Raw genomic sequence first — 14,139 nt, 5'->3', positions numbered from 1 at the left:
GGCTGTAATGTCACCATTTCAACAAGTTTTGCCTGTTGGGAAGAGATGATTGGAGGTGATGAGTTAGGAGATAATGAGGGGATGTTGCTCATTGAACACACGGACAATTATTTGACGTGGAAAGGCTTTTCAAATGCCTCAAAGCATATCCATAAAATAAGTGTCACCAGCCCCATCATCCTGATGATGCAAAAACCATCATATGATGATGTAGCGGTGACATTTTGCTTCTTGAAAGTCCAATATCTTGAAAATCTAACTGCTGTCATGCAAAACATTTTGGGACTGTATAAACAGTGGAATAATGAAACAAATACCAAAAATAGTTTTGGAGTGGATTAAGTCTACTGCCTTTCAGTCTACTTGCTAGAGTCACAACAACAGAGAGAGAATAGCCTTCAACTCCTGTGGCAACTGAGTCATGGAAGTGTGACTGAAATACCAGGCATGCCGTTGTGTCACAGCCTGGTTTGGGCGTCGCCAGTCAGGGAGTTGTAGGGCACCACTTGTCCTGCCAGTGGGGGGGGCCCGGGTGAGAGAAAATAGAAAATGGAAAATTCCTGTGTGAAGTGCAGGCGTTGGTGATCAGGTTGAACTGCAGAGCAGAGATCAGAGGACTTAGGGGTGAGGAGCAGACAGCTGCTCCAGACCAGTCAGCCTCCACCACTCCACACACCAGCTGGGATTGGAGCCCACAGTCACGCATCTACTGGAGGGCAAGGGCAAGGGGAGGCAAGGCAGCCAATGGAAAAAGCAAGGCGGAGAACCTCCGTCATCCGCCTACACTTGCACATTCATATTTGCAGAATGTGAGGTTTTGAAAACGTTGATAAATTAATGAAGTGATTTTCGTTAGTAAAAACCATGTTTGTGACGTCATACTACTTGTTCATGAACCATCATAGCGTGCTCCACATAAAAATGCATCAGCATGATTGTTTATCTGCAAAGTGTCAAACAAAGTTGTTGAGACCAGTGGAGGTGCTGAGGGGAGGACGATAATGGCTGGAACGGAGCAAATGGAATGGCATCAAATCAAATCAAATATTATTGGTCACATACACATGGTTAGCAGATGTTAATGCGAGTGTAGCGAAATGCTTGTGCTTCTAGTTCCGACCATGCATCAATATCTAACAAGTAATCTAATAATTTTACAACAACTACCTTATACACACAAGGGTAAAGGAATGAATACGAATATGTACATATAAATATATGGATGAGCGATGCCGAACGGCATAGGCAAGATGCAGTAGATGGTATAGAGTACAGTATATACTTATGAGATGAGTAATGTAGGGTATGTAACATTATATAAAGTGGCATTGTTTAAAGTGACTAGTGATACATTTATTACATCCAATTTTTAATTATTAAAGTGGCTAGAGATTTGAGTCAGTATGTTGGCAGCAGGCACTCAATGTTAGTGATGGCTGTTTAACAGTCTGATGGCTTTGAAGTTGAAGCTGTTTTTCAGTCTCTCGGTCCCAGCTTTTGATGCACCTGTACTGACCTCGCCTTCTGGATGATACGGGGTGAACAGGCAGTGGCTCGGGTGGTTGTTGTCCTTGATGATCTTTTTGGCCTTCTTGTGACATCAGGTGGTGTAGGTGTCTTGGAGGGCAGGTAGTTTGCCCTCGGTGTGCGTTGTGCAGACCTCACTACCCCCTGGAGAGCCTTGCGGTGTGGGCGGAGTAGTTGCCGTACCAGGCGGTGATATAGCCCGACAGGATGCTCTCGATTGTGCATCTGTAAAAGTTTTGAGTGTTTTTGGTGACAAGCCAATTTCTTCAGCCTCCTGAGGTTGAAGAGGTGCTGTTGCGCCTTCTTCGCCATGCTGTCTGTGTGGGTGCACCATTTCAGTTTGTCCGTGATGTGTACACCGAGGAACTTAAAACTTTCCACCTTTTCCACTACTGTCCCGTCGATGTGGATAGGGGGTGCTCCCTCTGCTGTTTCCTGAAGTCCACGATCATCTCCTTTGTTTAGTTGATGTTGAGTGTGAGGTTGTTTCCTGACACCACACTCCGAGGGCCCAACAACGCTGTCTCGTCGTTGTTGTAATCAAGCCTACTACTGTAGTGTCGTCTGCAAACTTGATGATTGAGTTGGAGGCGTGCATGCCACGCATCATGGGTGAACAGGGAGTACAGAGAGGGCTGAGAGTGCACCCTTGTGGGGCCCCAGTGTTGAGGATCAGCGGGTTGGAGATGTTGTTTCCTTCCTCACCACCTGGGGCAGCATGTCAGAATGTCCAGGACCCAGTTGCACAGGGTGGGGTCGAGACCCAGGGTCTCGAGCTTAATGACGAGTTTGGAGGGTACTATGTGTTAAATGCTGAGCTGTAGTCGATGAACAGCATTCTTACATAGGTATTCCTCTTGTCCAGATGGGTTAGGGCAGTGTGCAGTGGTGATTGCAATTGCGTCGTCTGTGACCTATTGGGCGGTAAGCAAATTGGAGTGGGTCTAGGGTGTCAGGTAGGGTGAGGGTGATATGATCCTTGACTAGTCTCTCAAAGCACTTCATGATGACGGAAGTGAGTGCTACGGGGCGATAGTCGTTTAGCTCATTTACCATAGCTTTCTTGGAACAGGAACAATGGTGGCCCTCTTGAAGCATGTGGGAACAGCAGACTGGGATAGGGATTGATTGAAAATGTCCGTAAACACACCAGCCATCTGGTCTGCGCATGCTCTGAGGACGCGGCTAGGAATGCCGTCTGGGCCGGCAGCCTTGCGATGGTTAACACGTTTAAATGTTTTACTCACGTTGGCTCGGTGAAGGAGAGTCCGCAGGTTTTGGTAGCAGGCCGTGTCGGTGGCACTGTATTGTCCTCAAATCGTTCGAAGAAGTTGTTTAGTTTGTCTGGGAGGAAGACATCGGGGTCCGCGACGGGGTGTTTTCTTTTTGTAGTCCGTGATTGACTGTAGACCCTGCCACATTCCTCTCGTTGTTATGCTGGTGAATGAGGACCCAAAAGCGACGTAATAGTAACAGAGTCTTTATTCCAGTATTAAACAAATAATGCTTCTCCTGGATATAATCAATAGTAAATCCAAAACAGGAAACTGAAATCCTCTCGTCAATAGAGAGGAACGACTGGAGACGCGACCACAGACTGCAGGTCGCTTCGGGAAGGCACTGGCCGTAGCTGACATAGACACCTGCTCACACGCAGCATCTGAAGAAGGCAAAGAACACGACAGGGCGAACAAGGACACAGGAACAGCAAACATCAAACAAGAATCCGACAAGGACAGAAGCGGAAAACAGAGGGAGAAATAGGGACTCTAATCAGAGGCAAAATAGGGGACAGGTGTGAAAGAGCAAATGAGGTCGTTAGGAGAAATGAGAAACAGCTGGGAGCAGGAACGGAACGATAGAGAGAGAGAGAGCGGGAGAGGGAGAGAGGGAGGAGGAGAGAGAGAGAGAAGAGAAAGAACCTAATAAGACCAGCAGAGGGAAGCACAGGGACAAGACATGATAATCAATGACAAAACATACAGTACCCCCCCACTCACCGAGCGCCTCCTGGCGCACTCGAGGAGGAACCCTGGCGGCAACGAAGGAAATCATCAATCAACGAACGGTCCAGCACGTCCCGAGATGGAACCCAACTCCTCTCCTCAGGACCGTAACCCTCCCAATCCACTAAGTACTGGTGACCACGTCCCCGAGGACGCATGTCCATGATCTTCCGTACCTTGTAAATAGGAGCGCCTCGACAAGGACGGGGGGGGGGAGGGAAGACGAACGGGGGCGCGAAGAAAAGGCTTGACACAAGAGACATGGAAGACAGGGTGGACGCGACGAAGATGTCGCGGAAGAAGCAGTCGCACAGCGACAGGATTGACGACCTGAGAGACACGGAACGGACCAATGAACCGCGGAGTCAACTTGCGAGAAGCTGTCGTAAGGGGAAGGTTACGAGTGGAAAGCCACACTCTCTGACCGCGACAATACCTAGGACTCTTAATTCTACGTTTATTGGCGGCTCTCACAGTCTTCCCCGCAGACGAAGGCAGACCGGTAATAAAGTCTAAGGCGATGTGACCATGGTCGAGAAGGACTGGGAAGCGGTCTGAGACGACCGGCAGGAGGAGAGTTACTGACTTAGTCTGCGCGCAGTCCGAACAAGCAGCCACGAAACGGCGCGTGTCCCGCTCCTGAGTAGGCCACCAAAACCGCTGCGAATAGAAGCAAGCGTACCCCGAACGCCGGGGTGGCCAGCTAACTTGGCAGAGTGAGCCCACTGAAGAACAGCCAGACGAGTAGAGACAGGAACGAACAGAAGGTTACTAGGACAAGCGCGCGGCGACGCAGTGTGAGTGAGTGCTTGCTTTACTGTCTCTCAATTCCCCAGACAGTCAACCCGACAACACCCCTTCAGGGAGAATCCCCTCGGGGTCGGTAGAAGCCACAGAAGAACTAAAGAGACGGGATAAGCATCAGGCTTGGTGTTCTTATTTCCCGGACGATAGGAAATCACGAACTCGAAACGAGCGAAAAACAACGCCCAACGAGCTTGACGTGCATTAAGTCGTTTGGCCGAACGGATGTACTCAAGGTTCTTATGGTCAGTCCAAACGACAAAAGGGACGGTCGCCCCCTCCAACCACTGTCGCCATTCGCCTATGGCTAAGCGGATGGCGAGCAGTTCGCGGTTACCCACATCATAGTTGCGTTCCGATGGCGACAGGCGATGAGAAAAGTAGCGCAAGGATGGACCTTATCGTCAGACTGGAAGCGCTGAGACAGAATGGCTCCCACGCCCACCTCTGAAGCGTCAACCTCGACAATGAATTGTCAGTGACTCAGGAGTACAAGGATAGGGCGGATGTAAAACGCTTCTTGAGGAGATCAAAAGCTCCCTGGGCGGAACCGGACCACTTAAAGCAAGTCTTGACGAAGTCAGAGCTGTGAGAGGGGCAGCCACTTGACCGAAATTACGAATGAAACGCCGATAGAAATTAGCGAAACCGAGAAAGCGCTGCAACTCGACACGTGACTTAGGGACGGGCCAATCGCTGACAGCCTGGACCTTAGCGGGATCCATCTGAATGCCTTCAGCGGAAATAACAGAACCGAGAAAAAGTGACAGAGGAGACATGAAAGGCGCACTTCTCAGCCTTCACGTAGAGACAATTCTCTAAAAGGCGCTGGAGTACACGTCGAACGTGCTGAACATGAATCTCGAGTGACGGTGAAAAAATCAGGATATCGTCAAGGTAAACGAAAACAAAAATGTTCAGCATGTCTCTCAGTACATCATTAACTAATGCCTGAAAGACAGCTGGAGCATTAGCGAGACCGAACGGCAGAACCCGGTATTCAAAATGCCCTAACGGAGTGTTAAACGCCGTTTTCCACTCGTCCCCTCTCTGATGCGTACGAGATGGTAAGCGTTACGAAGGTCCAACTTAGTAAAGCACCTGCTCCCTGCAAAATCTCGAAGGCTGACGACATAAGGGGAAGCGGATAACGATTCTTAACCGTATGTCATTCAGCCCTCGATAATCCACGCAGGGGCGCAGAGTACCGTCCTTCTTCTTAACAAAGAAAAATCCCGCTCCGGCGGGAGAGGAAGAAGGCACCACGGTACCGGCGTCGAGAGAAACAGACAGATAATCCTCGAGAGCCTTACGTTCGGGAGCCGACAGAGAGTATAGTCTACCCGAGGGGGAGTGGTCCCGGAAGGAGATCAATACAACAAATCATACGACCGGTGAGGAGGAAGGGAGCTGGCTCTGGACCGACTGAAGACCGTGCGCAGATCATGATATTCCTCCGCACTCCTGTCAAATCACCAGGTTCCTCCTGAGTAGAGGGGACAGAAGACACAGGAGGGATAGCAGACATTAAACACTTCACATGACAAGAAACGTTCCAGGATAGAATAGAAATACTAGACCAATTAATAGAAGGATTATGACATACTAGCCAGGGATGCCCAAAACAAACAGGTGTAAAAGGTGAACGAAAAATCAAAAGCACTGCAGGAAGCAGCCGAACCGGTCCAGCGTAGATGGACCGACAAGGTAGTACAGGATCTTGATGGAGAGACCTGAGTAGTAGCGCTCACCAGTAGCCCTCCGCTTACTGATGAGCTCTGGCCCTTTACGGGACATGACATGACAAAATGTCCAGCAGAACCGCAATAGAGGCAAAGCGGTTGGTGATTCTCCGTTCCCTCTCCTTAGTCGAGATGCGAATACCTCCAGCTGCATGGGCTCAGTCTCTGAGCCGGTGGGAGGAGATGGTTGAGATGCGGAGAGGGGAAACACCGTTAACGCGAGCTCTCTTTCACGAGCTCGGTGACGAAGATCTACCCGTCGTTCTATGCGGATGGCGATGCAATCAAAGAGTCCACGCTGGAAGGAACCTCCCGGGAGAGAATCTCATCCTTAACCTCAGCGTGGAGTCCCTCCAGAAAACGAGCGAGCAACGCCGGCTCGTTCCAGTCACTGGATGCAGCCAGAGTGCCGAAACTCTATAGAGTAATCCGTTATGGATCGATCACCTTGACATAGGGAAGCCAGAGCCCTGGAAGCCTCTTTCCCAAAAACTGAACGATCAAAAACCCGTATCATCTCCTCTTTAAAGTTCTGATAAACGTTAGAACACTCAGCCCTTGCCTCCCAGATAGCTGTGCCCCACTCCCGAGCCCGACCAGTAAGGAGTGATATGACGTAAGCGATCCGAGCTCTCTCTCTTGAGTATGTGTTGGGCTGGAGAGAGAACACAATATCACACTGGGTGAGAAAGGAGCGACACTCAGTGGGCTGCCCAGAGTAACATGGTGGGTTATTAACCCTAGGTTCCGGAGACTCGGAAGACCAGGAAGTAGCTGGTGGCACGAGACGAAGACTCTGAAACTGTCCTGACAGGTCGGAGACCTGAGTGGCCAGGTCTCAACGGCATGACGAGCAGCAGACAATTCCTGCTCGTGTCTGCCGAGCATTGCTCCTGGACCTGACGGCAGTGTTGAGGAATCCGTAGTCGCTGGGTCCATCTTGGTCGGATTCTTCTGTTATGCTGGTGAATGAGGACCCAAAAGCGACGTAATAGTAACAGAGTCTTTATTCCAGTATTAAACAAATAATGCTTCTCCTGGATATAATCAATAGTAAATCCAAAACAGGAAACTGAAATCCTCTCGTCAATAGAGAGGAACGACTGGAGACGCGACCACAGACTGCAGGTCGCTTCGGGAAGGCACTGGCCGTAGCTGACATAGACACCTGCTCACACGCAGCATCTGAAGAAGGCAAAGAACACGACAGGGCGGAACAAGGACACAGGAACAGCAAACATCAAACAAGAATCCGACAAGGACAGAAGCGGAAAACAGAGGGAAAATAGGACTCTAATCAGAGGGCAAAATAGGGGACAGGTGTGAAAGAGCAAATGAGGTCGTTAGGAGAAATGAGAAACAGCTGGGAGCAGGAACGGAACGATAGAGAGAGAGAGAGCGGGAGAGGAGAGAGGGAGGAGGAGAGAGAGAGAGAAAGAGAAAGAACCTAATAAGACCAGCAGAGGGAAGCACAGGGACAAGACATGATAATCAATGACAAAACATGACACTCGTGTCTGAGCCGTTGAATAGCGGCTCTACTTTGTCTCTATACTGATGCTTAGTTGTTTGATTCCTTGCGGAGGAATAGCTACACTGTTTGTATTCGGTCATGATTCCAGTCGTCTTGCCCTGATTAAAAGCAGTGGTTCGCGCTTTCAGTTTTGCGTGATTGCTGCCATCAATCCACGGTTTCTGGTTGGGAAGGTTTTAACAGTCGCTGTTGGTACAACATCACCGATGCACTTGCTAATAAACTCGCTTACCGAATCAGCATATACATCAAATGTTGTTGTTTGACGCTATCCGAAACATATCCCAGTCCACGTGATCGAAGCAATCTTGAAGCGTGGAATCAGATTGTCGGACCAGCGTTGAACAGACCTGAGCACGGGCGTTTCCTGTTTTAGTTTCTGTCCATAGGCTGGGAGCAACAAAATAGAGTCGTGGTCAGATTTGCCGAAAGGAGAGCGAAGGGATGGATTCTTGTTTGATGTTTGCTGTTCCTGTGTCCTTGTTCCGCCCTGTCGTGTTCTTTGCCTTCTTCAGATGCTGCGTGTGAGCAGGTGTCTATGTCAGCTACGGCCAGTGCCTTCCCGAAGCGACCTGCAGTCTGTGGTCGCGTCTCCAGTCGTTCCTCTCTATTGACGAGAGGATTTCAGTTTCCTGTTTTGGATTTACTATTGATTATATCCAGGAGAAGCATTATTTGTTTAATACTGGAATAAAGACTCTGTTACTATTACGTCGCTTTTGGGTCCTCATTCACCAGCATAACAACGAGAGGAATGTGGCAGGGTCTACAGTCAATCACGGACTACAAAAAGAAAACCAGCCCCGTCGCGGACCCCGATGTCTTCCTCCCAGACAAACTAAACAACTTCTTCGAACGATTTGAGGACAATACAGTGCCACCGACACGGCCTGCTACCAAAACCTGCGGACTCTCCTTCACCGCAGCCAACGTGAGTAAAACATTTAAACGTGTTAACCATCGCAAGGCTGCCGGCCCAGACGGCATTCCTAGCCGCGTCCTCAGAGCATGCGCAGACCAGATGGCTGGTGTGTTTACGGACATTTTCAATCAATCCCTATCCCAGTCTGCTGTTCCCACATGCTTCAAGAGGGCCACCATTGTTCCTGTTCCCAAGAAAGCTATGGTAAATGAGCTAAACGACTATCGCCCCGTAGCACTCACTTCCGTCATCATGAAGTGCTTTGAGAGACTAGTCAAGGATCATATCACCTCCACCCTACCTGACACCCTAGACCCACTCCAATTTGCTTACCGCCCCAATAGGTCACAGACGACGCAATTGCAATCACACTGCACACTGCCCTAACCCATCTGGACAAGAGGAATACCTATGTAAGAATGCTGTTCATCGACTACAGCTCAGCATTTAACACCATAGTACCCTCCAAACTCGTCATTAAGCTCGAGACCCTGGGTCTCGACCCCACCCTGTGCAACTGGGTCCTGGACATTCTGACATGCTGCCCCCAGGTGGTGAGGGAAGGAAACAACATCTCCAACCCGCTGATCCTCAACACTGGGGCCCCACAAGGGTGCACTCTCAGCCCTCTCCTGTACTCCCTGTTCACCCATGACTGCGTGGCCATGCACGCCTCCAACTCAATCATCAAGTTTGCAGACGACACTACAGTAGTAGGCTTGATTACCAACAACGACGAGACAGCGTTGTTGGGCCCTCGGAGTGTGGTGTCAGGAAAACAACCTCACACTCAACATCAACTAAACAAAGGAGATGATCGTGGACTTCAGGAAACAGCAGAGGGAGCACCCCCTATCCACATCGACGGGACAGTAGTGGAAAAGGTGGAAAGTTTTAAGTTCCTCGGTGTACACATCACGGACAAACTGAAATGGTGCACCCACACAGACAGCATGGCGAAGAAGGCGCAACAGCACCTCTTCAACCTCAGGAGGCTGAAGAAATTTGGCTTGTCACCAAAAACACTCACAAACTTTTACAGATGCACAATCGAGAGCATCCTGTCGGGCTATATCACCGCCTGGTACGGCAACTACTCCGCCCACAACCGCAAGGCTCTCCAGGGGGTAGTGAGGTCTGCACAACGCATCACCGAGGGCAAACTACCTGCCCTCCAAGACACCTACACCACCTGATGTCACAAGAAGGCCAAAAAGATCATCAAGGACAACAACCACCCGAGCCACTGCCTGTTCACCCCGCTATCATCCAGAAGGCGAGGTCAGTACAGGTGCATCAAAAGCTGGGACCGAGAGACTGAAAAACAGCTTCAACTTCAAAGCCATCAGACTGTTAAACAGCCATCACTAACATTGAGTGCCTGCTGCCAACATACTGACTCAAATCTCTAGCCACTTTAATAATTAAAAATTGGATGTAATAAATGTATCACTAGTCACTTTAAACAATGCCACTTTATATAATGTTTACATACCCTACATTACTCATCTCATAAGTATATACTGTACTCTATACCATCTACTGCATCTTGCCTATGCCGTTCGGCCATCGCTCATCCATATATTTATATGTACATATTCGTATTCATTCCTTTACCCTTGTGTGTATAAGGTAGTTGTTGTAAAATTATTAGATTACTTGTTAGATATTGATGCATGGTCGGAACTAGAAGCACAAGCATTTCGCTACACTCGCATTAACATCTGCTAACCATGTGTATGTGACCAATAATATTTGATTTGATTTGATGCCATTCCATTTGCTCCGTTCCAGCCATTATCGTCCTCCCCTCAGCAGCCTCCACTGGTCTCAACAACTTTGTTTGACACTTTGCAGATAAACAATCATGCTGATGCATTTTTATGTGGAGCACGCTATGATGGTTCATGAACAAGTAGTATGACGTCACAAACATGGTTTTTACTAACGAAAATCACTTCATTCATTTATCAGACGTTTTCAAAACCTCACATTCTGCAAATATGAATGTGCAAGTGTAGGCGGATGACGGAGGTTCTCCGCCTTGCCTTTTTCCATTGGCTGCCTTGCCTCCCCTTGCCCCTTGCCCTCCAGTAGATGCGTGACTGTGGGCTCCAATCCCAGCTGGTGTGTGGAGTGGTGGAGGGCTGACTGGGTCTGGAGCAGCTGTCTGCTCCCTCCACCCCTAAGTCCTCTGATCTCTGCTCTGCAGTTCACACCTGATCACCAACGCCTGCACTTCACACAGGAATTTTCCATTTTCTATTTTCTCTCACCCCGGGCCCCCCCCCACTGGCAGGACAAGTGGTGCCCTACAACTCCCTGACTGGCGACGCCCAAACCAGGCTGTGACACAACGGCATGCCTGGTATTTCAGTCACACTTCCATGACTCAGTTGCCACAGGAGTTGAAGGCTATTCTCTCTCTGTTGTTGTGACTCTAGCAAGTAGACTGAAAGGCAGTAGACTTAAAATCCACTCCAAAACTATCTTTTGGTATTTGTTTCATTATTCCACTGTTTATACAGTCCCAAAATGTTTTGCATGACAGCAGTTAGATTTTCAAGATATTGGACTTTCAAGAAGCAAAATGTCACCGCTACATCATCATATGATGGTTTTTGCATCATCAGGATGATGGGGCTGGTGACACTTATTTTATGGATATGCTTTGAGGCATTTGAAAAGCCTTTCCACGTCAAATAATTGTCCGTGTGTTCAATGAGCAACATCCCCTCATTATCTCCTAACTCATCACCTCCAATCATCTCTTCCCAACAGGCAAAACTTGTTGAAATGGTGACATTACAGCCAGACACCTCTAGTCGTAAACTGGTTGTAACGACATTATTTCACCAGCTTCGCCCGCTGAGTTGAAGCAGTTTAATGTCACAATAGCTGAGAAAATCAGACCATATCTGAGACTGACCCCTGAGATATCCCTGTCTAGAGGTCACGCGCTACTGTGAGCTGTACATCAACCCACCAGTCACTGCCGTGAGAACCAAGCTGTCCACGGTCAGCCATGCTGCGTCTTACCTGCCTGTGACCTCTGAGAGGGCTGCCGTTGACCCCCGTCAATCTCTCCTCACATCTCTTTACTCTGAGCCCCATGTCCCTCTCAAAGGCCTCTTCACATCCAATCTAACACTGCATCTCTGAACCCAGGGCAGGCCTGCTTCCCCTGACTGGTCTGTAGTGCTGTGGACGAGTGCTTACAGCCTTTCAGTCAGTCCTTTATCAGTCAGTCACATATTTCACAGACATAATGACAAAGTCATACAAGGGCCGGTGACACATGGCCTTGTGAAGGTCTCTGACACATGGCCTTGTGAAGGCCGCTGCCAGAGAGTGTGTAGGGGGAGTGTGGGTGTGTGGTGGTGCAGGTGTGTCCTTTCATGTGTAAAGGTGGCAGTGTCAACCTTATTAGTAAAAGTTGAATTTACTTTTATAGTCAAGCTCATTATTGCTCATCATTGGGATTTCTGCATTGGAAGTGAGGGAATGAATACAAATTCTGTACAAGTCTTTACCTGAACTGGGGCAGTTGAGGTTAACAGTCATGACAGAAACAGAAATTAGATTAAACAACGTTTTATATCAGGGGTTTATAAAAAATCATTCAAATGGTCTGCTGCTTAGATACAGATCTCAGTAGGCAGCGCAAATCAATAGCTTACGATTCCATTGACAATGCCACACTAAAGTAATGGAAGTAATTGGCTTAGCTTTGATGCAGGGGGAGGGTCAGAGGGTCACAGAGGGAGCAGCGTAACAGGACACTTCCAAAGGCAGCACTTAAACTCTTTACAAAAACACAAGTGCAGCTCCTGTTTCCACTCACCTGCACAACCCAGCGTAGAGGCCCTCTCTCCCAGCAAGTCACTACAGGACGGGCCCTCACGTAAGCTGGGAACACAGAGGTCGCTTTCACATCAAAAATAGACACAGAATACCATCAATGAATCTCAGAGTTCTTAGTTCATTAAGACTATTGTGACTGGAGTTTTGTATCCCTGTGTTGAATCACTGTCCATTTACTGTGCTTTGATTTTGAAAGCGATGTGTGAAGAATAATGAACAATGGAAAGTAGAACTACAGATGTAGGATCTTAATTTGATCACCCTGTTGCAGGAGAACTTTCCTGGAAATTGAAAACGTGTAATGCACTTGAGGTTTTAAAAGGCTTCTGAAGTTTGTAATTTCCCCTTTTGAAATTTCTCACTTGATTTTCCCTTATGAGAAAATTCATCAACCCCTACAAAAATGTCCATTAATTATAATCCACAGAATGATTCACATTTCCTGTTGCTGCAGGAAGACTTTACTCTCAAATGAACATCCTACATCTGTACTACATGAAAATAAACGGTAGATTCTTAGTATTCTCACCATCTACCGCAGATGAGAATACTAATTAAATGGACCTTTTTATATGACTAAGATCATAGAAATTCCTGTCTCAACAGAAACACAGATTTAGGAGCCATTAAAAACCATGAATCACGTTCCGGTTCCCCTATTAGAGATCATCCTTTATCAATAATAAAATGAAAAGCTCCTTTTCCTATAACACCATGTCATTACAATCAACCAACCAAAGAAGAATGTGCACGTAGGCCACCATAATGACTACAGAGGGGCCTAGTGGACCATTCTGTTAACGTGACAGACAGCTAACCATCTTTTCCTCTTGTTAAAGTAACAGCGTAGGTGCAGAGAGAGGACAGAGAGAGGCACCTCTTTCCAAGGTCCTGCTGGGGTTCAGATGGTAGATATCAACAGATGCAGGACGACTAGTCAACAGGCACAGAGATAAAGCCAGAGATTTGAGAATGGCTATGGTTACATGTCAGTTCTGATAGCTTCTAACATTCCAGAGAAAATGTCTCCCTCACCACTCCCTCTGTTCTTCACCCCCACCCTCTCTCTCTCTCTCTCTCTGGGTTGGGCTGTCAGATTGAGCTGCGGACAGAGGGGTCCACAGCAGGGGGAAACTCTGCCTGCCCATCACTGGGCCCCCCATAGTTCCCAGTGTACCCTGTCACACTCCAATTAAACCAGAAGCTGATCTGAGGGGCACTTTCTTAGACAAGCTGCAGACAGCCATTTGAAATGGTACACAGGGACCCGCCCTTGCAATGTTTGTCTTTATACTAGCTATCACTTTGACACATTTTCAGCCACAGATGAGCTATGATAAATGTCCACCCCTCCGTAACACATGCTTAGTTAAATGGTATTCAAAAGTAAAACAATTATTTTATTCTGGATATGTCAACTGCATACTTTATTATCAAAGAGAAACAGTGAAAAATCATACAGATAAATATGAATATGCATACCGACATACCGACATACTACCGAAATTATGATTATGAACGATGTGAACACATTTTATGTTTTAAAATGTAAATCTTAGGGCTAAAAACATGCGTCAGTCTAATTATTTTAAACATTCTTCAATAGAATAGTGACAAGTGACTTTGTCAAGACATCATGAACAGTGAGTAATGCCATTTCGACAAGGGAATCATTCTACCAGCTAAAGTACAGTAGCACTGACCATGTATTCAACAGACAGCTCTATAAGACTTTTCTGT

This window comes from Salvelinus sp. IW2-2015, linkage group LG15, assembly GCF_002910315.2.
Source record: "Salvelinus sp. IW2-2015 linkage group LG15, ASM291031v2, whole genome shotgun sequence".
NCBI classification, from domain to species: Eukaryota; Metazoa; Chordata; class Actinopteri; order Salmoniformes; family Salmonidae; genus Salvelinus; species Salvelinus sp. IW2-2015.
This window is presented reverse-complemented; position numbering follows the sequence as displayed.